Source organism: Pseudopipra pipra, chromosome 7 (genome assembly GCF_036250125.1).
Source record: "Pseudopipra pipra isolate bDixPip1 chromosome 7, bDixPip1.hap1, whole genome shotgun sequence".
NCBI classification, from domain to species: Eukaryota; Metazoa; Chordata; class Aves; order Passeriformes; family Pipridae; genus Pseudopipra; species Pseudopipra pipra.
The window spans coordinates 1,556,893-1,581,323 of NC_087555.1; the positions used below are offsets into that span (position 1 = coordinate 1,556,893).

General features: G+C 38.7%; 1 long non-coding RNA gene across 1 annotated transcript in view; it reads left to right on the forward strand.

The window, feature by feature from the left end:
* Positions 1 to 24,431, forward strand: part of LOC135416880 (uncharacterized) — a 129,905-nt gene that overhangs the window by 5,164 nt on the left and 100,310 nt on the right. The window lies entirely within an intron of this gene.

Here is a 24,431-nt window from a genome sequence, read left to right on the forward strand (position 1 = left end):
TCTGGTAATTTCTGCTGGGTCTTAGAGCCTAAAACATCTGCTTAAATTAGATATGTCTTATGCTGTTAAAGGGTTTTTTTCCCTGGATTTTAGCTGTTCCTTAGAATGGCTTTTCTCAGTGGTTACTTTATGATGCACAGGGCAGGTAGTTGCCTTTAAAAACAGTCTGCTTTCAGTCCTTTGTGCCCATGAAATGGGAGGATTTAGAATGATGTGGCATTCTGGAAAGCTGTGAGACTCTGTTCATCTAAGGTTCTGTGAAACACATTGTTTTGTTTTATTTGTATACAAATCTAGTGAAACCTTTTTGAAAGCAAGACTGAGTGGATGCCAGCTTTCCTAGGAGGAGCTGTCCAGGCACAGGACTCAGTTTTGACAACAGAATATGTGTCACAGTAACTATTACTTTACCTTTCCCCTGGTAATTGTACAGCTATTTGGGGTGGGGAGGAAATGTCAGAATTTTTCAGAGGAGCTGTTGCAGTTTTGTTCAAGAACAGAGTCCTGCAGAAGGAGCAGTGCAAGATCAGGCAAAACTTGATGTGGAGAAAGATGCTGGAATTGGGAGGAGAGGTATTTTAATTCTGTGCTGAAAAACTGGTAAGTCTTGGCTATCCTATATGTTCGATGTACAGAAAGGATCATGGAACTTAAAGCTTCAGCAAAAGGACACTGAGCTGATTTTGTTCGAGCATCAGGGGACTCTGTGCAAGGTGTGTGAGAGTGTAAGTTAATTCACAGGGATCCAAAGAGCATTTAAGCTGCTCGTGCTTGGGTCATTACAGGAACAGCCATCAGGTGTCACAGTTGCCTCACATTACAAGTACACCTTCCAGAAAAGGGTGTCCCTTGTACGGTCAAACTCTGCTCGTTTACAGTGATCACAAGGGTTCACAAATTGCTGAAAAGTCATAGGGCTGCCATACACACTGTCTGTGAATTTTTACAATAAATGTTAGCTTTCAAAAAAATGTCTTTTCACACCGGGAATGAGGGACTGAAAAGAAAGGACAGCTTCTTCCTAGGTTTGCACTAGTGTGGTATCAACTCCCTGTCTGGAAGAATCCTGTTGTAGCCTGAATCTTCTCAGAGGTTCTGTACTGGGTGGTGTTGTCACTCCAAGGTTTGGGCTCTGGGAAGTGTTCTGTGCCCTTTATGTCTCGTGTTTCTGCCTCTTCCCAAAAAAGGCTGAGTGCTCTAAAGGTGTTTGCTGTATTATATTAATTTGGGTTTGGATTCTCTGGGCTTGTGCTGTTCATACAGAAGAATCCTACAACATTGTAATGTCCCTGAATTGTGTGTTATAAATTCAAAATTATTTGAGAATAACATTCCCTAAGCATGAAAGAATAAATAAATGAGGAGGAATTTTGGACAGATTTAAAATTTAATCAGTCTTAAGACTGAAATAGCTGCTTTTATCTAAGGTTCATGTTTTACAGACTACGTTTGTCATCTCCTGGTACTGTATATTTTTTTGAGACCTCTGGTTTAAGTGTCATTTGTGACAGCAAAACCAAACCCTTTCAGAATATTGATCCAGTGTCAGTGGTGTTTGGCTTGGAGATATTAACAGCATTGAATGTTGCAAGGAAGGCATTTTAATGAGCACCACGGACTTAGGTGAAAAAACTATTTGATAAATGTTTGTGAAGTCTAAATACCACATGATTTCCTAACTTAGAAAAGTGAAACACCTCTGGTCCTTTATCCCATATTAAATGTGTTAAGAGCTGGCTAAGAAGAGCTCACAGAAGTGGGTGTCTGTAGGGATTGTTTGCCAAGGCCAGCAGAGCACCTCTCTGAGAGTTAGTATTTATCCAGAGTGCAGAAGGTGTAGAAAAGTGAAGAAAGAAGAATCATTACTTAATTGCAAGGCAATTGATAGCACCAGAATGGGTTAAGGTGCATAATGTTTTACTTCTACCCTGTATGGCATAAGTGGCTCTCTTTAATGCTTTTCTTTTCTGGAGTGCAGCAGGACTATTTCATACTGCACATAGAAAATGAAATTATTCAAAAATTTGTCTCCAACTTTGCAGGCAGCTTCTGTCAGAAAATTCTGCAGAGCAGGATGTTGTTGTGTGTGTAAGTTCCAAGTTTTATTGCCCTAAAAAAAAGGGTGACTCTGACTCTCTTAGTGTTCAGGCTGGCTTAAGAACTGCCCTAAATACCCTACTGGAGTCTGCTGGTTTTGTACGAGATTCCTGATGTTCCCATGTTTTGAGTGTATAAGAAATCAGAGTCTGTGTAATGGACTCAAAACATTTCTTTTTCTTCATTCTGGAGTTTCCTCAAATCTTTGGTGTGATTACATGAAGTTTGAGTCTGTTTTTTGTATCAGCAATGCTGCACCTGGGTCTGGTTGTGAGGGAGAAAGGAGGCAGAGTTAGGTTTGGTTTTATCCTACTTGTTGGTAAAGGACACTTGATTTTCTCCACCTTCAGTAATGCCTCTGTTTGTACCATAAAAAACAAGGTGCTGCCAGGAAGGAGAGATGGGACTCCTGGAAAGGCAGCAAACCAACACCTTTCTGTAAGGAAGGAAACTTCTGTAACTTCTGTGGGGGAAGTTGAAGGCCAGTGCAAGGTGACTCTGCAGGTCCTGGGTACTTTGAGCTGTCAGTAAAAGGATTCCAGTGATAGGAGAAGGAGAACTGGATTGGCACATACACACATGGCCACCCTTGAAGTGTTTCTTGGAATGCCATGTGGAGTCCCTGTGTAGGAAAAGAAAGGGAAGTATTAACACTTCCTCCTAGTGTGTTTATACTTCCTTTTTCTTAATGTGAATAGAAGGTTTTCATGTGCATGTGAACACTGGAATAAGCCACAGGGCTCTCATTTAAAATGTGTTTTATTTTGGAGCATTTGTCAGAAGAGGCTTCTTTGAGAGTGTGAATTAGAGAAGCCAGTTAACCAGTAATCTCCTTTCAAGGGAGCTCTCTCTCTTCTATTCACTTAGCATCATAAGAACATTAGTTTTCCAGCAGTCAGCTTTTAAACTGACTCATCTTTCTTCTCAATATTAGAACAATAAATCAAGTAGATCTACCATTGGTCCTATTTTGATGGTTGTAAAGTGGAATGGTCAGATCAGTGGTGACAGTAAATTTATTCCAATGGAGAGGCAATATATAACAATTGAGTTATAGATTATGAGATGGAAGTAACAATAAAAATTGAGTTGTTCTACTGAAATTAGATCTTAAGATGCTCCAAATGAAGGAGGAGCCATTCCTGTTTCCCTTAATACAGAAAAAGAAAACCAATTTGATAGAGGATTATCCAGAAAGTAATGAAGAGATTGAGAGGAAGTTGGCAGTAGAATGAGAAGTGTGGGGTTTTGGATGAGTTTTCATTGTTGCTCCCAGGTTGTTCCATGATGAACCATGCTGGTTCAGAGTGACTGAGGGGGAGTTCCAAAGGCTGTTGTTGCAGGAGAATGACTGAGCATTCTTGGGAAAACTCTGATCCTACAAGAGCCTTAAAAAACAGAATTTGTAATAATGTATAAACCTGCAACGTTTTCTTTTATTTTTCACTTGAGTTAATAGGAGTTGTGGTCAGAAATCCTACTGTATTCAGCAAAGACTATTTGAATGTGTTCTCTGGAAAATCCATCATACCTTCCTGAATAGGCCAACTGTAGAGCAGGTGTCTCACATTTCTGGTGGCATTTAGGGAGTGTGGAGGAACTTCTGAGGAAGGCCAGGAGTCATTTCTAGAAAACATAAACCAAAGATTTTTATTTTTTTTAAGACAAAGTCTGTTCCTGTTCTGTTATTTACAGAAGTATATCACAGCTAAACCAGACCCAGGCAAGTTTTATACCTGCCTACTGGCAAGAAGGATCTACTGATATCACCTAAACAGAGTCTGTGAAGTTCTTCAGAGTTGTCTTCTTTAAACTAGCATAAAACAATGTTCAAGTTAATTTAAGCAGCTTATATTGATTTCTATGAGTTGCAGTTAATGAGAGTATTGTATTATTATCAGTGATAATATAAATGAAGTGAACTTTAAAAGAAAATTCTGTGGTTACTCTTATGCTGCAGGCTATATTAAGTGTGAACTTTTTTGCCCTCAGAAGCAGGACAGAGTGATTCTGGTCTCTTCTAATGAAAAATATTTGTAAATATTATATATAAGATGATTTAAACACTTCTATTTGGTCAGTACTGTCTCATGTGCCACCTCCAGGGATGGAGAATCCACCACTTCCCCGGGCAGCCCATTCCAATGCCTGAGGGACTTAGAGAATCTGTCTTTGCTTGAGTTGGAAAATTGAACTTTGTGAAATGTATGAAATCTGAAATTTTGGGTCCTCCTTGTTTATTTTCAGATTTAATTCTGAGTATGGAATTACCTGGAGAGAGAAAAAATACTTTTATTTTCGTGCAGTTCAGGTTATCATTTTGCATCTGAAAGAATGTGCCAGTTTTTGTAAAGGGCTTAGCGTAGGAATAAGGTTTTGCCCTATGCATTTTTGGGCTCTTCCATGCTGTTAGGCCTCTGTTGAACAGGAATTTCAAAGGCTGATGGCAAAAAGCTAATATAGTTTAAGGGGGTGTTGCTTTCTAAAAATGTTTTGTGTTTTTTTTTTTTTTCTTCTCCCTGTAATATATAATTTATGTATGGAAAGAATGCCTTTCTCAGCAGGGTCACTTAGAAGTCACATTAAACACCCTTATGCAAGAGGGAGAAATTAAGTATTTCCAGCCAGTTCTGCCAGCATGTTATTCTATTCCATTACTGAAGGGAACGTGCTTGAGTTGACTAACCTGCCTGGATGCTGCTGTGGGAAATGAACCTTGTAAATCAGAGAGGCCCCCAATTCCACATTTCCTTTGCTTTGTTACAAATCTCCTGGCGACATCCTGCAGCACAATCTGGGCTTGCCTTGCACCTCAAGCACGTGGCATGTGTGTGACTGAACAGCCACTGCCACACCTGCCCTGCTTCTGGTCCAAATCCATCTATGAATCCAGCTCAGGAATGTCACTGTATCTTACACTGAACAGTGGAGCCTGTGGAGGTCATGCTGGTCTCATCAGCTTTTGATGAGAAGAAAGAATAATGCCTATTTTTAGTCATTGCTTTTGGCTTCGTTTGGATTATCTTGCACGCTATGAATTAAATTCTCCTTCAGCGAGTCAGTTTTTCATTTGTTATTTCTGTGCCACTTCTGTGTGGGTGTGGATTCTTGGTGGATATTATAGAAATAGATATTGGAAGACTGAAAAATACTGAGGAAGCTGTTTAAAGAGTTTTATTAACTTGTACTGATGAGCAAGTGAAAGGCTGCATTTCTCAGCACCAGTGCCTCCTGCCCAGGTGTGAGTGTTTTCATGCCTGCTTTGCAAGGTTTGGTGTGCAGGAGGAAATGTGGAATGGATTAAGGGCTTTTATTTGCATATAGCTCTTAGGAAAATTTGCTCTCTCTTTTTGCTTAACTATTTTCAATAGTTTGCTTAACTATTTTCAAAAGTTTTTCAACTTTATTTTTCAATAAAGCTTAGTTTGCTAGGGTTTTTATGAAGGATAAATGAAGAATCAGCAAGGGCCCACACTGCTTATTTCACTTCATAGCATGGGCACACTGAAGTAAAGAAACAGCTGTACTGTGTTTGCACCTCTGCAGTTTGTAATTTAAAATTTATAAGGAAATAATTTTATTTCTATATTAACTTGCAGTCATACTGAATAATGGAACAAAATTGATTTCATTTATCAGTCTAAGCAGAAATTATTAAGGCTGTCAGGCTGATGTATAGCATCTAATCAAAGGAAGAACACCCAGTTTCTGATTAATATCATTAACACTTCAATGTTTGTGACAATAAATCTTCAATGCATCTTAAATTCTTTGATATTCCAGTGCAACAATAATCCTCCAGTGGATTTATTAGGATAACTTTAATATGCTTTTCTTCTCAAAGATGGTTTGAAAAGCAACTTATAATTATTATGAGTGCTGGCATTACAATTAAAAAAAAGTTCTGATATATAACACCATTTTGATGCTATAAAGTGTTTCACATTAAGATCAAAAGAGAAGAAAGTCAAAACAGTATCAAGGGCTGGGGACTTCTTATGTTAATGAATAATTTCCAACCCCTGGGTTGCAAATACACTTCATTTTTTTTGTTTGTTTGTTTGTTTTAGCACAGTTCAACTCTTCTGTTGTTAGATCTCTGTACTCAGAACCTTTAATTTGGCACGAAGGGTGCTAGCTTTTGATGTTTCTCTGTGCTGGTAAGGACACAATGCATCCCTGGATTTCAGGATTTTGCAGCTCTCTAATTTCAACCCCAAAGTTAAAAATTCTGTGCGACGTGGGATAACTCAGGCTGGGTAAAAACAGAACTACTGTGGAAAGATGTAAAAGGACCACTTTGCTCCTGTTTCAAAACCAGACAGTTATCAGGAACTTTCCCTGCTTGGCTCTAGTCCTTGTATATTCTGAGTGAGTCAGAAACCCCAGGAGGACTATTTGGGCACAGGTACTGAAATTAGAGATGCTCCTGCTGGCCCGTGGTTTGCATAATACAGCCCAAGGTTAAATCTTGATTTACAGTAACCCTCTCTCACCACTTGCCTTGGTGAAAGACCCAGTTCAAGCCTGTACAGAGATTGATTTCCTAGGAAAATCATTTTGCTGTGACTCTAAACCAAAAAGAATTATTATATAGTCTCCTGTTTAGAGCAATTTAAAATATTTGTAAACACTTTTTCATGGAAGTTTGCATTCTAAGAAGAGAATGTCATACATTCTCTACAGAGTAAGCTTCCAATAGATATTTTTGAATTTAGAACAAAAATCTGAAGTTTTATAAATTTTGTACTGGAAAATGTGTTTTATCCTTATCCCGTACAAACCATAATCTTCAAATTATTTTCTCAAGAATATGTGTAGCTTATTCCAGGAGGAAAAAAAAAAGGAGGGGTGAAAGAAAAATGCTTGACGAGTTTGCATATTTTTGAGCTGAGTGGGCAAGTAGTAAGTAGCATCTTCAGGAAGGAAAGATCATTCCAAGTTCTCTTCCCTTCAAACTATCCTTGCTTCTTTTCACATGTTGTTTTAGGTCAAAAGACAGCTCGGAAAAATACTCTGACTTTACCAACCAAAAGTGACTCTGGAAGAGCTGAAGGGAGAAATCCTGAGCTTTGGCTGCCTGTGCAGGGCTGAAGGTTGTCCAAGGGGTGCTCTCCACATGGGGTGTTGTAATCAGCTACTCCAAACCTACAGGTCCCTTGGCACAGCACATTCGAGTATTTTTATTCATATATCAATGTACAGATGGCCAAGTCATGGGGAGGTGTTACAGAGGGAATAAAAGAAGGCTTTTATTAGCCCATATGTAATTTTTTTTTCACATTAGAGGTATTAATATACTTTTATAGACTGTTTATTCCATACTTTTTTTTTTTTGTCCCCCTCAAACCACCTAATGAATTTGTACTACAGCAGAATCAAAATTAGCAGTAGGTGTGTCCTTCAGTGCATCTTAGGGCTTCCACATTCTTATGTGCACAGATGTTGATGAAGCAGCTGGTAAAACAGGATGTGATCTACAGAGGTCACATTGAGCTCTGGAAGTTTCAGGTTGATTTTTTTTTTCCTTTTTTCTCTCTTAAGACTCTGTCTTGCTTGTCAAAATCAAGCTGAAGGTGCAAGATAGATCTAAAGGGGAAGAGAACATGCCTTTAAAACTGGTTAGTGGTAAAATATAGCATGTCTTTAACATCCCACCCCCCAAAGTTAATGACACATGCCAGTAAAGGCTAGAAACCCTTGATATTTAACTGGCTGAACAGATGGGTGCAGAGCAAAATATCCCCTGCTGTGTGCTCAAGGAGAGAGGAGAAATACTTTTATTTTCATGCAGTTCAGGTTACCATTTTGCATCTGAAAGAATGTGCCAGTTTTTGTGGAGGGCTTAGTGCAGGATTAAGGTTTTGCCATTTTTAGGCTCAGGTAGCCCTGCTCTGTCACTGCACTTCTCCTTGCAGAGCTGAGCTGGATGATGTTAGGGGTGGGGGTTTTTTATGTGTTTTGGGGAAAAGAGCAGAAGGAACATCTTGATTTTGATGATGAGACCAGAAGTACTGTCAGAATGGGAGTGAGGAAAGCACATGTGCTTTTTTTTCTGGTTCTGCTGGTTCCAGAAGAAAGGATGTATTTTTCTTTTTTCTTAAGCTTTTGTATTTTAGAGTCTTTCCATGGAGCACTTTAAATTTGACCACTTGCTGGTGAATGCACTGTGTTCTCTTATGGTACATGAAATGGAGTATAAGACAATGTGTGATGAATGATGGTTAGAGGTGGAAGGAGGACCAGGGTGAAAGATAATTGGCAGGAATAAAAGAGGAAAAAACCCACCAAATGTAACTATTTGAAGAGTATGATGCTGCAAGCTTTGATCACAGGCATTATTTTGCTTAGTTCTATTAGCATCTGTTCTGTTAAGTATCAAGTAAGCACAACTAATTGATAGGAACCATTCTCATAATAGTAAATAAGCTATTTTTCATTCATAAATGAGATTAGCTTTGTTTACTCTCCTTTAGTGCTGCTCTTTGATTTCTGTTTGCTTTTCATGCTTCAGACTATTGCAGTTAAAAGGCACCAGAGTATTCTTTAACCTTCCTAAAGTGTGTCCAACAATTAATTTTAGTAGCTAATAATGATAATATTTCCTGTATCCAGGGGGAATGCAAAGGTTGCACTGTGATTTGTGTGGCATGAGGTGATGAGGCAAACAGCAGTTAAAGTACAGTTCTCTTGAAGTGTTTTTAAAAGCAAGATTGAGACCTTAGCACTGTCAAACACAGTAGAATTCTTTCAAGATTTTTATCCTGTGCAGAGTTGGTGTGGTATTCAGTCAAGGTCATGGAAATTGGAGGGTTTTGCTGGCTTATAAGTTTGTGCCCATTGCAGTAAGAGTAATGAGATTTTAGTTAGTCCAAATGTGGGTTTCTTTCAGTTTGGACTTGTATTGTTTGATGCTTGATAAACTAATCATGTTGAAAAATTAAATGGATTCAAAATTGTAAATTTTTATAAGCTGAAGCACATTCCCTAAAATCAATATGAATCATTCTGAAGTCGATTTGGAGGCAGTCAGAATAATTCATAGCCTTCAAGGTAAACCTTAGAGTTCTCATTGGATCAAACCTGAAAGATCCTATCCACTCTCTTCTCTCTTAATTACTGTAGTTCAGAACTTCTAGAAGTATGGATGACTTGGGTAACCCATAGGAAAAATAGAATAGGTATGATGATGATGGACCAGCATCTTTTTTTGATAATTATTTAAGTATGCTCCATGACTTCAGAAAGGAAAACTTGTAAATAACTCAATCATATTCTTTAACTGAATATTGAAATCAGTACAGAAAAATAGACATTGTCTGAACTGCATGACCTTGGATTGCATGTTTGAGATATACATTCATGTATGTATATTAAAATATTCCAATGAACACCACCTTGAACTCAAAAATCCCTTTAAAAAACCCCACTTGCATTTTTTCAAAGGTATTTTCTCATGAGCATGGTCCATACCAAAGCTTGTATTGCAGATAAACTCCTGATGTGCAAATACTTCAGGTCTGGCTCTGTTGGAGAGAGCAGTTTTGAGCTGGAAAATAATAATGTGTTGCTTTAATATAAACTTCAGCTATTTTTGACAGACCCTGATGTTGTCCCAATAGACATCTTGGTCACCAAGCACTTAAGAGTGGTACACACTTCCAACTGCATTCATATCTCATTTGTCAAATTAAGTGATGAAGTCTTTGTGCAAAATAGGTTGGAAGCCTCTTCTGTCAGCAGAAATGGCAAAATCTTTGTAAGCAACAGCTTATTAAAAGGCAAAGTTTCTCAAGATTTTACATAGCTTGGCAAAGGGTCCTGTTAAAAATGTGCTAGGAACTAAGTGGTAAATATAATAATTAAAATGTTGCCTATTATGAAAAAACTGGAGGTGTCTTGGCTCTCTGCAGCCACTGGAGATGCCCTGGGATACCCAAGACAGCAGCAGTGGCTGATGGTGCACCCCTGAATTGCCTCTTCAGACCTGTGAACAGACAGTGGCAATTTTATTAACATGTGACCTGAATTGCTGAGGGAAAGATGGAGAGCCAGGAGGTACAAATATTCTCCTTTGCCAATTAATATGTGTTAGCATATTTTAGTGTTTTTTTCGGCGCCTATTCAATTTTATGTGGCTTGTACGAGCTCTACTTCTTTTACCAAGTAAAGGTCTAAGAAATTAATAGTTATTTCAGTTCATAAAAGCTACATAAAATGAGTAATTTTAAGTATAAGGCATATTGAACTACACTGGGAAAATAACATATTTAGATTCTATTTATCACTCAGGCTCTTTTTCTCATTTCAGTTTTGGAGAAAACCAAATTTTCAGCCTTCAGGAGCACTTCTTGTTGAGCTGTCTGAATCTACCTATTTAAGATCAGCAGATTGGATGCTTTGTCCTGCACTAATTGCTTAGGCCTGGGACTAGCTTCTTAAACCCTCTTCAACATTCCTCTTGTGCCTGGAGTTTAGGAGGTGTAGCTGATGAGGAATTTCCCATGACTTGCACTAGGTGAGTTAAAAGAATGATGCAACGTGAAATTAAGGATTTGAAGGAGAAGTATTGACTGCAAATTACAGTTAACACTGTGTAGCTTGTCATAACAGCCTGATCATAGCTTGGCATTATGGAATTAATAATCAGAGAGTCTATTAAGCTTCTTGCATTTTTGTGTGGATTGCTTTGATGCTTAAGTGGGTTCTTGTTTTAAAGCCACTTGAATTCCTAAATTAATTACTATTCAAAACATTAATCTATTTCATTTACTGTTGGAATATATGACAGTAAGTTAACTTGAATTTCCATTTTGAAGGAGCAATTGTTTTTATTTGGTTTTGTAAATGACAAACCCATTGTACAGGAATGAGAGATTCATGTGATTGTGAGACTTTGATATCCTGCTGAGGGGGGAAAAAAAACCCTCTTCATCTAAGTGACTACGTGAAAAGAGCCAGCAATTATATATTCAAGATGCAAAGGGCAGATTGAATAGTTCTATTAAAAGAGTTGAGTATGCATATGTGTGAATAAGCTTTAACATTATGAAAACTGAAGCAGTGTTTCTTCCTTAATTACTGAGTTTCTCTCCAAATCTGATAGAAATAACGTCTGAAAGCAGCAGAAAGCATATATATGTATGTCAGATCTATGTATTTTCCCTTTCTGATTACATCTGGTTCTGTGTGTCTGGGTTATTTATTTGCAAAAGTCACCTGTGAAGGTGATTCTCAACACAACTATGGCATGAAGACTACAAATAGATGAAAAATAGCAAGAATATTCTTGAATAATACCTCTTATAAAGCTGAGCTATCAACCAGATGCTCTCTGCATTCACTATTTAAAATCCCTGTAATAATACCCTATGATATATATATTATATGTATGGATAACAAAATTCTGTATGATTGACCTTTGCTCAAGGTTAGCCAGGAAATTTGTAACACCCAAATATCGCGAATGTTTCTCTGGTTTTAGAAGTCGTGGTGCAGCTCTGATTTATGGGAATTGCTCAGGAATTATCTGAGTAACTTTGTCATTGACTTTAGTGACTGATGAGTCTGGCCTGTGCTGTATTATTCAAACAATATAAAACCTTCTGTAGGTAATTATTATAGGCTAATTCTTTAATTGCTACATAGCAGCTTAAAAAGTTTTATACAAGTAATCATGCTATGGGTGATTTTTTAGTTTGCTATTACTTGAACAGTTGTGCATTTTGTGTTTAAGATTTGACTCTTGAGTTGAACATCTCTGTTTTGGTGGAAAAAAATTGTAAAGCAACCGGGGCAGAGGGGAAAGATTTTAACAGCTCTTTACCAAGTTGGTGGCATCTTCTGTGTACCAGTGACTTCTGCTGTGCTGTTCTGTGGCTTGTGGCTGTGCTGATAGTGGTGGAAATAGTGAGGCAAATAAGGGATTTCTCTCCAGTTGACTCCAGGGTACAGCAAGTAAATTTGGGAAGATGCTACTTGCTAATATGTGACGTTTTACTTTCAGGAAACACTGGTATGAAAAAACTGTGCATGTTGATAAATAATGTACTTTGTACACTCAACCATATGTAGATGTTTACTCAAACAGTAGGTGTTTACACTGATGAATTAAAAAAGGAATAGTGGATTACATAAGAAATGGAGGCTCCCAAAATGTGATTTTGTTGGATGCATCATAGACTAGGAAATGGATCTGTCAAGGAATAGGGTTGTCACAGAATACCAGTAATCCTTCTAGGCCATCAAAATCCTGTAGGAAATGTCACACAGATGAGCAAGTTATTTAACTGACAAGAAGCTCTCTGGGCACCACAAGGAGAAAAAGGCATTTACAAGAAATCAGTCGGTGCATCAAACAAGTCAAAGCTGGCAGAGGAACACGTGAATGACTGGAGCTGGGAGGAATAACTTTGCACGTGGCCATGCATTTCTTCTTCATTTGCACTAAGAAGAAATCTGGTCTCTTTTCTTAGGGTATGTTTTAGGAGCCTTTCCGTATTCTCAAGCAAATGATCCAGAAATTCAATGTGTGAAGTGAAATTGTTGATTACTTTCTCAATCAAAAGTATTTTTAATACTTAGGAAGGTATTTTGAAAGTTTTGGGGAAGAGTGTGATGAAATTCTGTAATAGTTGTTGCACATGAGGTTTTATCAACCATGTTATGTAGCTGCTGTTGCCATAAATAGTTACCTGCTGCATTTTTAAATGCAAAGCAGAGTAAGGTTCATGAAAACTGAGATCACCTGTGTTGTAATAATTTCTTGATTTCATTGCAAAATTCCTGCAGTTTAAATTTGGTGGTTACCTGGAATCAGAACCCTTTCAGACTGTTGAAAACAGAAGGCAGCCTGAAAATTAGTTTTGTGTGGGCACTGATAGGCATTCATGGAATAAATAAAAGATATATCTTATATCTATCTATCTATCTAAAACCTTTGGCTTTTAGGTAATTTTCTTTTTCATTTTTTTTGTTTATTTGATGGCATACAGTGCAAAGTGTTTTTCCAGAAAACTGACATTGTGAGGAGATAAGAGCCTTGTAGAATTGCACGGTTATTTGCTTTTTAAACATAAATAATTCTGTGTTATAGATTTTGTGTGTGGATACAAAGTTGTTTGCTGTTTTATTTGGAAGCTACAGTGTCTAATTTCTAGTGTCTCTTGAAATGGAGGGAGAAGAGTCTACGTAATTTGGGACTAACTTCAGGTGTTATAGTGGTAAGGGTTCAAGGGAATAGGCACATAACTTGCTGTAATTCCTTGCTGATTATGTGGACATCATGAAAGGCTCTGTGGAATGACCTGCTGCAGGAGCAGTGTTTGCCCAGGTAACTGCAACTTATTTACCTTGGATGTCCCTGGAAGTTTTTAATGTATTATAATTCCTCAGTCATTACCAGTTTTATTTTCCTGGCCAGTGCAAGGTACCTGCTGCAGCTGATGAAACAACATGTGCACTATTCTCTTCACTTCCTACATTACTAATACATTGGGTCTGTTAGACCCAATTCATTTTTAACCCAGAAAGACTTTGAGGAAAACACTCTGACACCAAGAAGAAAAAAAAAAAGGTTTTGTGGAAATTTTATAATTTAGAATCACTGGTAAAATAGAGGTGCTGTTTTGTTAGTGAGAAGTGTCAGTGAAATTTAAAACGTGATTTCCTGAGGAGTGTCACTGTCATAAATTCCCTTTGTAAAATAGGTCAAAATTCAAACTGGGTGCTGGGCAGTAGCCCATTGCTCTAATACTTCAACTTTTTAGGGAACAATCCATAAAAGGGGCAACAATTGGGTGGTAGCAATGAAAGATGTCATTTGTATGATCCAGAGAGAGAGAAAAAAAGAAAGCAAGAAGTGCTGTGAGACACACTGTCTTTGTATACACCTGGAAAGAGATTTGTATGCGATACCAGGCTGATCATCTGCTTTAAATTACATTTAGTCAATTAACATCAGTATTAACACACAGATCTTTTATTTCCAAAGGTGGCTCCAGGCTTTATATATTTCCATGTCCATTTGCTGCAGTTTGGCAGCATGAGACACGAGCCTGAGGCTGTGGAGTCTGGCTCCTTGTTTGTACAGTTGGGCGTGTGGTGACTGTTCCATGTGGGAAGCAGGTAGATCTAGGAAATAGATCCTCAACATGCTTGTCTCTTAAAAGCAAATTGTCCAATCTAATTTTCCTAAGGAGTTCTGGTCCCTGGGTGCATGTTCCTCCGTGTCTGTAGCTGCAAACTCTTTAGTCTGAGTAATATTTACACCATTTTTTTTGTCTCCTGCTCCCCTCTGACTTTGTGGTGCACAAGAAGACCTAGATGTCTTAACAATGAATTATTGCAGGGTAATTCATCAGCATCTCCTGTTTCAGACAGCTGCCTCCTGGAACTTATCATCCTTCTCCTCCATCAGTCAACACACAGAGACGTTAATTGCCTCATAATATTGTCGAGAACACATCAGGTGGTATTGAAAGGGTGTGATTGCATCTCTTTGAGCTAAGCAACATTTATTAGTGTTTTGCCCCTATTCTCATTCTACACATTTATCTTGCCAGTGCCAGGAGCTGGACTGAGGGCACGTCATCAGGGTGCAATCAGGGGCAGGTCTGTCAAAGTGATCAGTAATTTCTGACTTGCAGTGTGAAAAGAGTAATTCCCCAGCAGGCAAATCACAGAAAACTAGGTGTTCTCCTTTCAGTGGCCTTATTTTTAAACACTAAGATGAGAATAGGACTGCAATACTTTGCATGGTTAAAAGGTGCAAATAATGCCTAGTCTCGTTTCACTCATTGAAGTTCACTCAGCTTCATTTCAGAGCACTGGAAACATTTCTGTGTTTTAAAGTATATCTGACTGTTTACCCAGCATTTGAGAAAGTTATTCCTATTTGTTTAATGTAAAAGTCTATTTTAGATCCGAGGCACTTCATTATTTCTTTTGTTGTTTTAATAAGTGTGTCGAAGGTCAGTGATTCTAAAAAATGCTATCCTATTTCTTCAATTAATAATTCCTTTTTATTAATCTTTAAGTTGGATGCACCCCTGTCCCTATGGAAAAATGTGTTTGAAGATACAGTGAGGTGGAACACTTGAAGGAGAAGGCCAGGCTAAATCTTGCCTGAAATAAATAAGACTCTTCCCCTTAACTTCAAAGTAAAAAAAGCAGCATAATTAAACACAGTTGAGGGAAAGAAGGAAAAAAATGAGAGCTTTTGATTTGAACACATTTTGGAGCAGAGCATGGAGAGAGATGAGAATGAGCTCTGTGAGCTAAGAATAGGGAAGAGGAATAGCAGTATTGTTCAGACCAGATAATCTGCAGCACAGGCAGATTTCACAAGGGTAGGATGATGAAAAAATACACTAGAAAGGACAATATTTGAAGATTTATGTAGTTTGACCACCTGGTGGTTCAAGCAAATTCTCTGTCGAGGTCTTGTGGGAGCTGTTTCAAGTGATGGGAGCACATGAACCATTAACACAGTGAAGTTCCCTGATTCATTCTAACTGTGGGAGAGAATGAGCCCCTTCATCATCATGTCTGGATTGGTACCTAAAGGGAACCTCTCTGGAAGGAGATTGTGGAGTGTGGCCACGCTGAACAAATCACTGCAAAGGCATCTGAAAAGCTGCAGTGGCTGCTGCCAGTGGCCTCCCTCCTCCCAGGATTTCCAGCTGGTGTTTCAGAAGCCTGGACTGGCAAGGCAGGAGCTTTAAACTCTCTGACCAGTTCATTGGGACTCCCTGTTTCTTGGCAGAAAAGTAGGAGCTGTGGTAAATTGCCCTGGTCTGCAAATCCGTGGTATTTTCCAGGTCATCACCATTGATCTTCTCGAGCAGGAAGGACAAATTGCCCTTCCATCCCTCTCAAGGTGTGTGTATTGTACACTGTATGTTCCCTTTAGTTATTTATTACCCTTACTGAGGGTGAACTTGCAGGGAAGTAGGACTTGTAAGGATTTGTTGAATACTGATTCACGTGAAATGTTTTGTGTAATAAAAAATGAGAGTTTCACGTGGGTTACAGGCTTAGCAAAGGTCAACAGTCAACAGAATTGTTAAAGTTGAAAGTCTAAGTTGAGTGACATCTGCTTACTACAACTAAAATACATGTATATACCTTTCACTTTGTCATTTATCATTGTGTACTTCTTCAGTTTACCATAAAAAAACCCATAGTATGTACTTGGAAAGGGGCCTGTTTTTCCCTAAAACATCAGGGCATATTTCACTTTTGAAAGAAAAATAGATTTTTTTTTTTTTAATGACATCTTCTTTGTTGTATGAGATGACAAATTTTAATGAAAAACACTTTTATGGGGGTTATTCAAGCAAATATTATGTATAAAATATGCAAATACACGCACATTTCTTTTTACCAATCCGTTAAGAGCTGAATCTTCTTGAAGCAGAATCCTGTTCCTTATGGCTCTGTCATCTTCAGATGTTCCTCTAAAGTAGTTGCAGCTGTCCCATATTATGCCTGGGAGGGACAGCCCCGGGCTGTGGCTTCCAAAAGCAACACCTTTGGTGCTTCCCCAGGTGCTTTTGGCAGCTGAGTCTTGATGAGCTCATTTAATAATTGTGCTGCTATCTTTGGGATCCCCAAAAGGTTTGTCTCCCACAGGCTTTCTGTGTTTCCATGTGTTCTTGTCTTTTCTCTCCACCATTAGTCTTTGTGAAGATAAAAAAGTTTTTAACACGTTAGTTACTGAAACAGAGCACATGCAGATGTAATTATACAAAGTGTTTCTATCAGGTTCTTTGGAAACTTCTGTTTTGCTTGTGAGATCTTTATGTTTGAGGAAAATTTTTTCAAACTCCTGGGTGGCCATGAACTGGTTTTAGTTCTTGGTCAGACCACGCTTGCCCTGCCTTTCTACTCATTCTCCATTTCATTTTAGGCCCTAGAGGGCTAAAATTTATAGTTGTGTTATGCAAATGATGACTATTTATCTAAATTTATAAATAGTATACATATTTATTCTCTCTTTGTATATGATTTTGCTTGAGCCCCCCCCAGGGCTAAAATTTGTTGCTTGGCAGGAAAACCTCCTGTTGAAACAAATGAGGCACAGGTGATAATCAATCAAGTTGGTTTGGTTATAAAGTGGGAACACCTGCAGTTGGAACAAGTGCCTTCAGAACAGCAGAAGGTTCCAGAGGTGCTTCAGCTCTGCCACCTCTGTGCTTTGTGGGAGAAGAGCCTCACAAAAGGAGTGTGAGGTAATGATACGTGAGTTTTCCTGTCTCTGTGGCTGAGTAAAATTTGATATGACTCTTGTTGTTTTATGCAAGAAATGATTGTAGCTGATCTGCCACAAACAGTGGGCTTGAACTGGAAATGGTTCTTTAGGAAGAAGTGGTTCATAAAGCAGGGCAAAACAAAATGTGTGAGCTGCTGTAGAAAATTCATGGCAGAGATGTTGGTCTTTTTTTTTTTTGTTTTGACTTGGTTGTTGCGGTGGTGTAAGTCCATGTGGTATATTTTTCAATCCTTTTGAGTTTAGGCTGCTCTACAGGTATGAAGTTTTTCTTGCTGTCTTTCTTGGGCAGGTTTATGGCCAGGAGACTCAGTAAATATTAAGTTCTTATATGCCCACTTATGCTGTTGGTTGAGGGTTATTTGTGGGTTTTATTCCTATGAATAAACATGTGCCAGAGTTCTACACTGTGCATATTTATCCAGAATTGGAGAAAGCCTTTGATATTGCCTGTCCTCCTTGTAGCCAAGCACATATAAATGATACAATTGTGTGTTTGCATTCTGAATGGCTCTGTTTCTGGGGGTTATTGTTTGGCAGGTGCTTGGCTGAAGAATGCTTGGTGTGCTTCATGAATAGTGTGGGAAGTAAAACACTAACTGGTGAAAAAAGCTTGGGGCTCATCTCTCACTTGTAATTACAATTTTTGTTTGTTTTCTACGAAACAAAATTGGCTCATATTTATGACCTGTCTTCTTGTGATTAAAAGCATTTTTGTTTTCCCTTGCATAAAGGCATTTTCTTACTCTGAGACTATAAAATGGAATGTTTTCTTGTAACTGAATTTATACAGAACTAAAACCTATCTCTCAGAGGGAAAAGCCTCTCTTTAAAGTCCTCCTACACCTAGAAATGTAACAAGTTCCCTGAACCCCACATTTGTCTCTTATTAAAAGAGCCCAGGGAGTCACTGAGGAGATGTGGCTGAGTGTGTATTTTTGCCTTAAAACTCTCTCAAGAATTTCATGGTGTGGAAATTAAAGGTAATATCTACAGCTGATTGTTAATCAAGAGTAAGCAATATAATTACTTATCTCACAGAGCATATTTTAATGTTGACTGTAGTAAAACCCCCCAAGGTTTTAAGGAGGATGGGTGGTGGATCTTGGGTTTGGAGGAGGTGGGTGAGACAGTGAGCATCTCCTTCCTTTGGTTACCTTTCTTCCTAAAAATGCTGTATGTGCTGGAGAAATGAAATGCCACCTCCTGCAAGGACTTGGAATTGGGTGTTTTGTAGGGATCCCTCTTGGACAGGCTGCAGTAGGTTGGCTTTTACCTGGTGTTGAGCTGGCAGTGTGTTGCCTTGTATTGGATGGGTGAGTTTTGGTCCCCAGTAAACACCAGTGTCCTGCTGAGTCACATCCAGGCTCCACCTCAAACAGTGTTCTGGCCTTGGCACTGAGTCCCAGCAGATACTTCAGGGAAAGTGTAACACCAAAAAAGTGAGGTAATTCCCAAGAGCTGTGACAGTGTCCAACTGCTGTAGCTCAGGGACTTCCTGAGGCAGTTTGTGCCCACAGGGTACCTCTCAAAGGATTGTGCTCCTGGGAAACAGCCCAACTTCTCCTTGAACTTTCCACATTCCTGGGGTGTGTTCAGACAAGAGAAACAAGAGGAGAAGGTCTGTTTGAGAGATTATGGACTATCAGTTAGGAATGACATGATAAACTGAAAGATTTACTGTGGGACACTGAAATTTGATTACTGCAGCCTTGATCCTCTCAATGAATCAATAGCAGCTCCTTGAGCAGCTCTTCAGAACAAGGATAGATGGTGTTTTCATAAAGAAATATCAAACAAAGGCAGCTCAAAGGTTTTGTGTTTACAAGGGCTTTAGTCATCTAGGTTGCTTGCAGTGAAACACTGGTCTTCAGTTTGGGGAGGATTTTCAGCTGTTGACTGTGCTTAGTGTTTGTTTGTGCTATCTTTGGGAAAAGTAGCAAGCACTTTGTTCAGGATAAAACCAAAATACAAAACCCTTTTATAAACTGAGCATATTTCTCTTCTAGTATTTCTTTGTAAAGAATTGATCCAAAGTAGGCTGTCTTAGCTTTCAATGTTCTTAAAAGTTGGTGGGTTTTGTTTTTTTTTTTTTTTTTTTTTTAACTTAGCCTGAAGGAAGGAAGTTTATATATAAAAAATGATTGCATAGAAATTGATTAGCTAAAAACACAACTCCCTTTAAGGGGACACTGATATTAATTCTGCATCAGGGTGGGAAGGTGAAGCATTTAAAGCAATTTTAACTCTAAGGGAGCTCCCCAAAATGCAACAGAATTTTCACTCCTCTTGCTGTTGATTTTTCTGACCTGCCTTCTAATTAGCAGCAAAATACGCCTTAATTGCTTTGGATTCTGGGCCAAAACATCATCTGCTGCTTGATAGTCACATACCATCAAATTACATGAGCAAAAGATGCAACTTTCAGTGTCTTCTGTTTTTAATTTCATCTCTTGTCTGGCCTTTGAGCTTTGATTTCAACATAGAAAAAGGTGCAGCAGTAGGAAGAGAGAGAAATTCCTAATTTGAGAAACTATGGTCAGAGAAATAAGTGGTTGGGGTTTTGATTATTTTTTTTTTAATTTCCTTCGTCTGGAGTATTTATATTTTGTGTCAAGTATTTTTTTCTAAAAGAATGTTTAAAATGAAATAGCACAGTAAGATACTTGGATGTAAACTATTTAGCTGGTTATCCTTTAATCCATCTGTAATTGCTAACTCCCAAGCACACTCTACCAGGTGTGATGTGTTTGTTTGTTTGGCACAGTGGCAACAGTTTCATGTGGCAATCTGTTAAATGAAGCAATTTTAAAGTAGTTTAAACTGCCTGTTATATTTTTCACTGTGTAGCAAGTGATCAGTCTTCAGTATATGTCCTTTTTGTTACCTTTTTTGCTTGGAACCACTTCCTCCTTCAATCTACAGTCTTTCAGTAGGAGTGTTACAAACTTTAATGTAGCCCATGCTCTCTGCTGTAAATACCATCAGGGATGTGAAGACAGGTTATTTATTTTCCTTGCTTAGTCCCTGTTAGAATATCTTCCAACAGACTGTGGGTTTGCTTACAAAGCTGATGAACACTTCAAGCAGTTGCCAGAACTTATCACTTCATAATTCCTGCTAGGAACCTTTGCTTAGCTGTGGAAATGACACCTGGGGAAATCAAACTAACTGCTTGGCTTAGGAGTTGTTTCCTGTTTCAGGGCTGGCTTTGGAGCACATGAAATTGCCAATGAAAGATTATTCCAGAATTAGCTCCTCTTTTTGGCACAGGTTCTTGTATCAGAGCTCCCATTAAACAACGAGTGGCTCTAGGGTGGGGAGAGGAAAACAAAAGCTAACCCCTGCAGATTTTAGGTGGGACTGTCAGGTCCTCACTCAGCAAGCCATGAAGGATTGATGTTCTTGGTTGGAAACCTATAACTCCAAGTCTCCTTCATATAAGCACTGACTCGTACCTGGTGGACACTTTAGGACCATCTCAATGAACCATCTTCTGTGTAAAACGTGTCCTTTGGAGGATGGGAGCAAGCCAGAGCTGCTGGAGTGCTGGTTTGTTTTGGGGAGGGGATGTTTTTATGTGCACACTTTGGATGTGGGTTTTTCCCCTCCTGTACAGCAGGTGTTTTGGAGGCTGCTGTGGCTCAGCAGTTCCTTCATGTTTTAGAGTCATGTGTGCTTTAGCTGTTCTCCAAAAGCAGCATTTCAACTCTTTAGTGTAGATCATTAGGAAACCTGAGGAGTCACTATTCCAGAATAACACAATAATGTAGTTCTAGGAATGCACTAATGCTTTAATGTGTCACTGTGCCTTAAAAACTTCTGTTGTCAGGCTGGAACTGGGCACTGATGCAGGCACTTAAAAACATTGCTGGCCCAGTTTTTTCTCTCCTGGCTTTCCCTCTGTGATGAATAGCTATGACTTGTGAAACAAATGGATGACTACATCAAAATAAAACAAACGGATTGTGAAACTTCATTACACCCCCATAAGGAAATAAAACAGACCCTTGCAAGGTCAGCAAGTCCTAAACCTCCCTGCTCTCCTAAGAATAAAATATGGTAGAACTTTAAATCTTTTTAGGCACCTATTCATCCAAGAATGCATGAATTATGACTGGTTGTAGAGATAACCATTTATCTTTAGCTGTAAGAAAACCAGTATATTAAATACTTAGCTGTAAAATGTATATGATACAATTAATATGCATGAAGTAGCTAAAATAAATGCCAAATGTACACTGTAGTAGGTGTACAGATTTGGGGAATCAGTCCTCATTTCTGTCACCCAGCTGGCTGTTTGCTTTTTCCATAGAGTAAACTCCTATTCAGTTATAATTTGAGACTTTTTCTCACACCCTCCAACTTCTGAAAGACATCAGGGATGAGCAAGTCATCCTGTGCCTTTCCCCTTTCTCCTAATGAGTAGAAAATTGGCCCTGAGTGGGGAGGCTCCTCTCACCAGTACTAAAGAGTCACAGAGTTGACTCTCAAATGTAAAATGCAGTTCTACAGCTGTGCCCTGCTTTGGTGTCTCTTCAGAAGGTTGTGCTGTTGGGTAAAGCAGAGAAAAGAGAATTTACCCTGCTACTAATGGCTTGTAAACTGGAGTTATTTGTTCAGCTACCTGGCTGGAAAAGGCAGCGTCCGAAAATGCAGGGCTTGCATTTAAAATAAATAAAGGGAGAGGAGAATGCAAAACTAGAAGTGAATAAGAAATTGCCCTTCCTGTTGTGTTTGTTTTGGGGATGGGTGAGTGACTCATTTCTTGAGAATTTTATTTTTAAAAGTTCAAGAACGTCTTGGTTAATGTCTCCTTTCAGAACCCAGGTTTTCTATTTTGTCTCGTATTTTCCATGCTGACTGGAATAAAGTCAGTATGCCTTCATAGCAGTAAGCACAAGTTTCCTAAGGTGTATTTTTTTTATAAGTGCCTGACTCAAGGGAGGAAGGATGGGAGAAAATAAGTAGACACTGTCACAGTTTGTCTATTTAAAAGCTCTTCTATTATCTTTTTTACTGCATTGATTGCTGCATTTAATCAGAGTCCAAACACATTTCAAACCTTCTCTCCAGTCTTAGGAAATCTGGAGATTGCCAGATCAACATTACCAAGTGTCTCACTTTCCAAGAAGCCTCCAAAGCACATCAGAATCCACTTTGTTTTCCCAGAAGAATCCGTTACTTTGTGATATTGTGGAAAACTTCAAGCCATTGCTGTGCCAACCTACTACAGTGAACATTTTGGTGAAAAAGAATCCACGACAGCAAACAATTTCAATTGGTTTCTTATTCTTTCAATCGATATTATGCAAATTGTGCAGTAACTCTTCAGATGTGTTAATGAGCTCAGCCTGCTGAAGGAGTGGATGTAGTCGCCCTCCTTTTGGGGCTGTGAGCTCACAACAAAACCTCTTTCAGCTCTTACCCTGACTTACATCAACCTGAACTGGGGTATGGCATAGTAGTTCTGATATTTTTTTTTAGCCTTAATGTATTTGCACACCTGTACTGTGCTGCACAAATTCCTGAGGTGCCTTTATGAAACGCTCGGCGCGGTTGTGGAAAACGAAGTTGGCGGATGCGGGTGGGTACAACTGCAATTTCCACTGCAGTCTGTCTTAATCTCAGTTGTGAAGATCTTTCCCCACCACTCACCTGGCTGTAAATGCACCTAACTGTGGGAAAAATCCCTCTTTTAAATTTAGAAAGATGATACAAAACTCAGGGAACAAAGAAACAGGGAAGAATTTATTTGGTGTTCCAGGTCTTTCTCTCGCTGCATTTCTGGGGGAAAAAAGACCCTTTGGGCTTACATCTTATGCATTTTATAGTTTCACAAAATCCCACCCTTTTTCAGATAAGTTTAATATATTCATTTTTGCCTAAAAAGGTTTCTTTTCTCTGAAAAGGGGCTTTCCCTTTATTCTGATTGGCTGCAAGGCGTCCCCTGTCAAAGATGATGGATCTTCCTTTGTTCTGAGCCCAAAGAGAGAAAAGAAACCTTTTGTACAATGGCCCTAAAAGATTTTAATTTACAATAACTTTTGTATTTCCCTTATCTGGCCAAAAAAGACACTCATACTAAAGTCCAGTTTTTGGAACTTGGATATCTTACAACTTTGCAATACGCCTGTATAAAAAAATGTATTTTTTTTCTCATATAACTGAGCAGTTATTTACCAGTTACAAGTCTGCTGTACATAAATCGAGGAGATTATAGATCTCCTGGCTGTGTTCACCTTTATCTTATTCCACAAAACATTCGTGCTGATAATCTTTGCAGCTCAGAGACACTGAAAGATGGGCTGGAAAAAGAGGGAATAGTTCCTCTGAACTCTATGGAGGCCCTTGGGAGTCATTCTAATTCATGTCTGGGGATTGCACAGGGATTTGACACGCTTGATCTTTAGTTGTAATTAATTGTCAGAGCCGCTATCAGCTTTGGAAATGGGTTTCTGCTAACTGGCCAAAAATAGCAATGTTGGTCTTTCAAGCCGTTGCCTTTTATGTGTGAAATCAATCGCACCAAGAGCATGTTCTTTTCACGAGTAACAAAAAGAATCCTGTTCTGTGATACCAACCAATTTGTTAGAAAATGTTAGCACCTCTCATTTCACAAGGCTTTTTGTGCGTGCTGAGGGTGCATTCAATTCAGCCACATGCAAAAAGAAATCTGCAGCTGGATGTCTGTTGTCAAATTACTAAATATACGTAATTTCCCTGTATTTTAACTTTTGTTTTAATGCAATAATTATATTAAGCATTGCTCTTTTGCTACTGAAATTCCTATTGTCACCTCTTCTCTGGCTGTCAGCACCTGCCTGATAATTAATAAAAGCTTGGAACTGATACAGTTTCAAGCTATTTGTTCCTGTTTTCCCTCTTTGTTGCAACTAAATGAATAGATTCAATTAGATAAGTTTTTATTCCTGCGAGTAAGAGTTTGTTTATGTCTGTCACATAATGTCATTAAACACAATGTGTCTGCCACAAAGATGTGCCATGGACCTTGTTGGGCCTGGATCTTCTACTCTGAATGTGAGAACTAGATATGTATTGA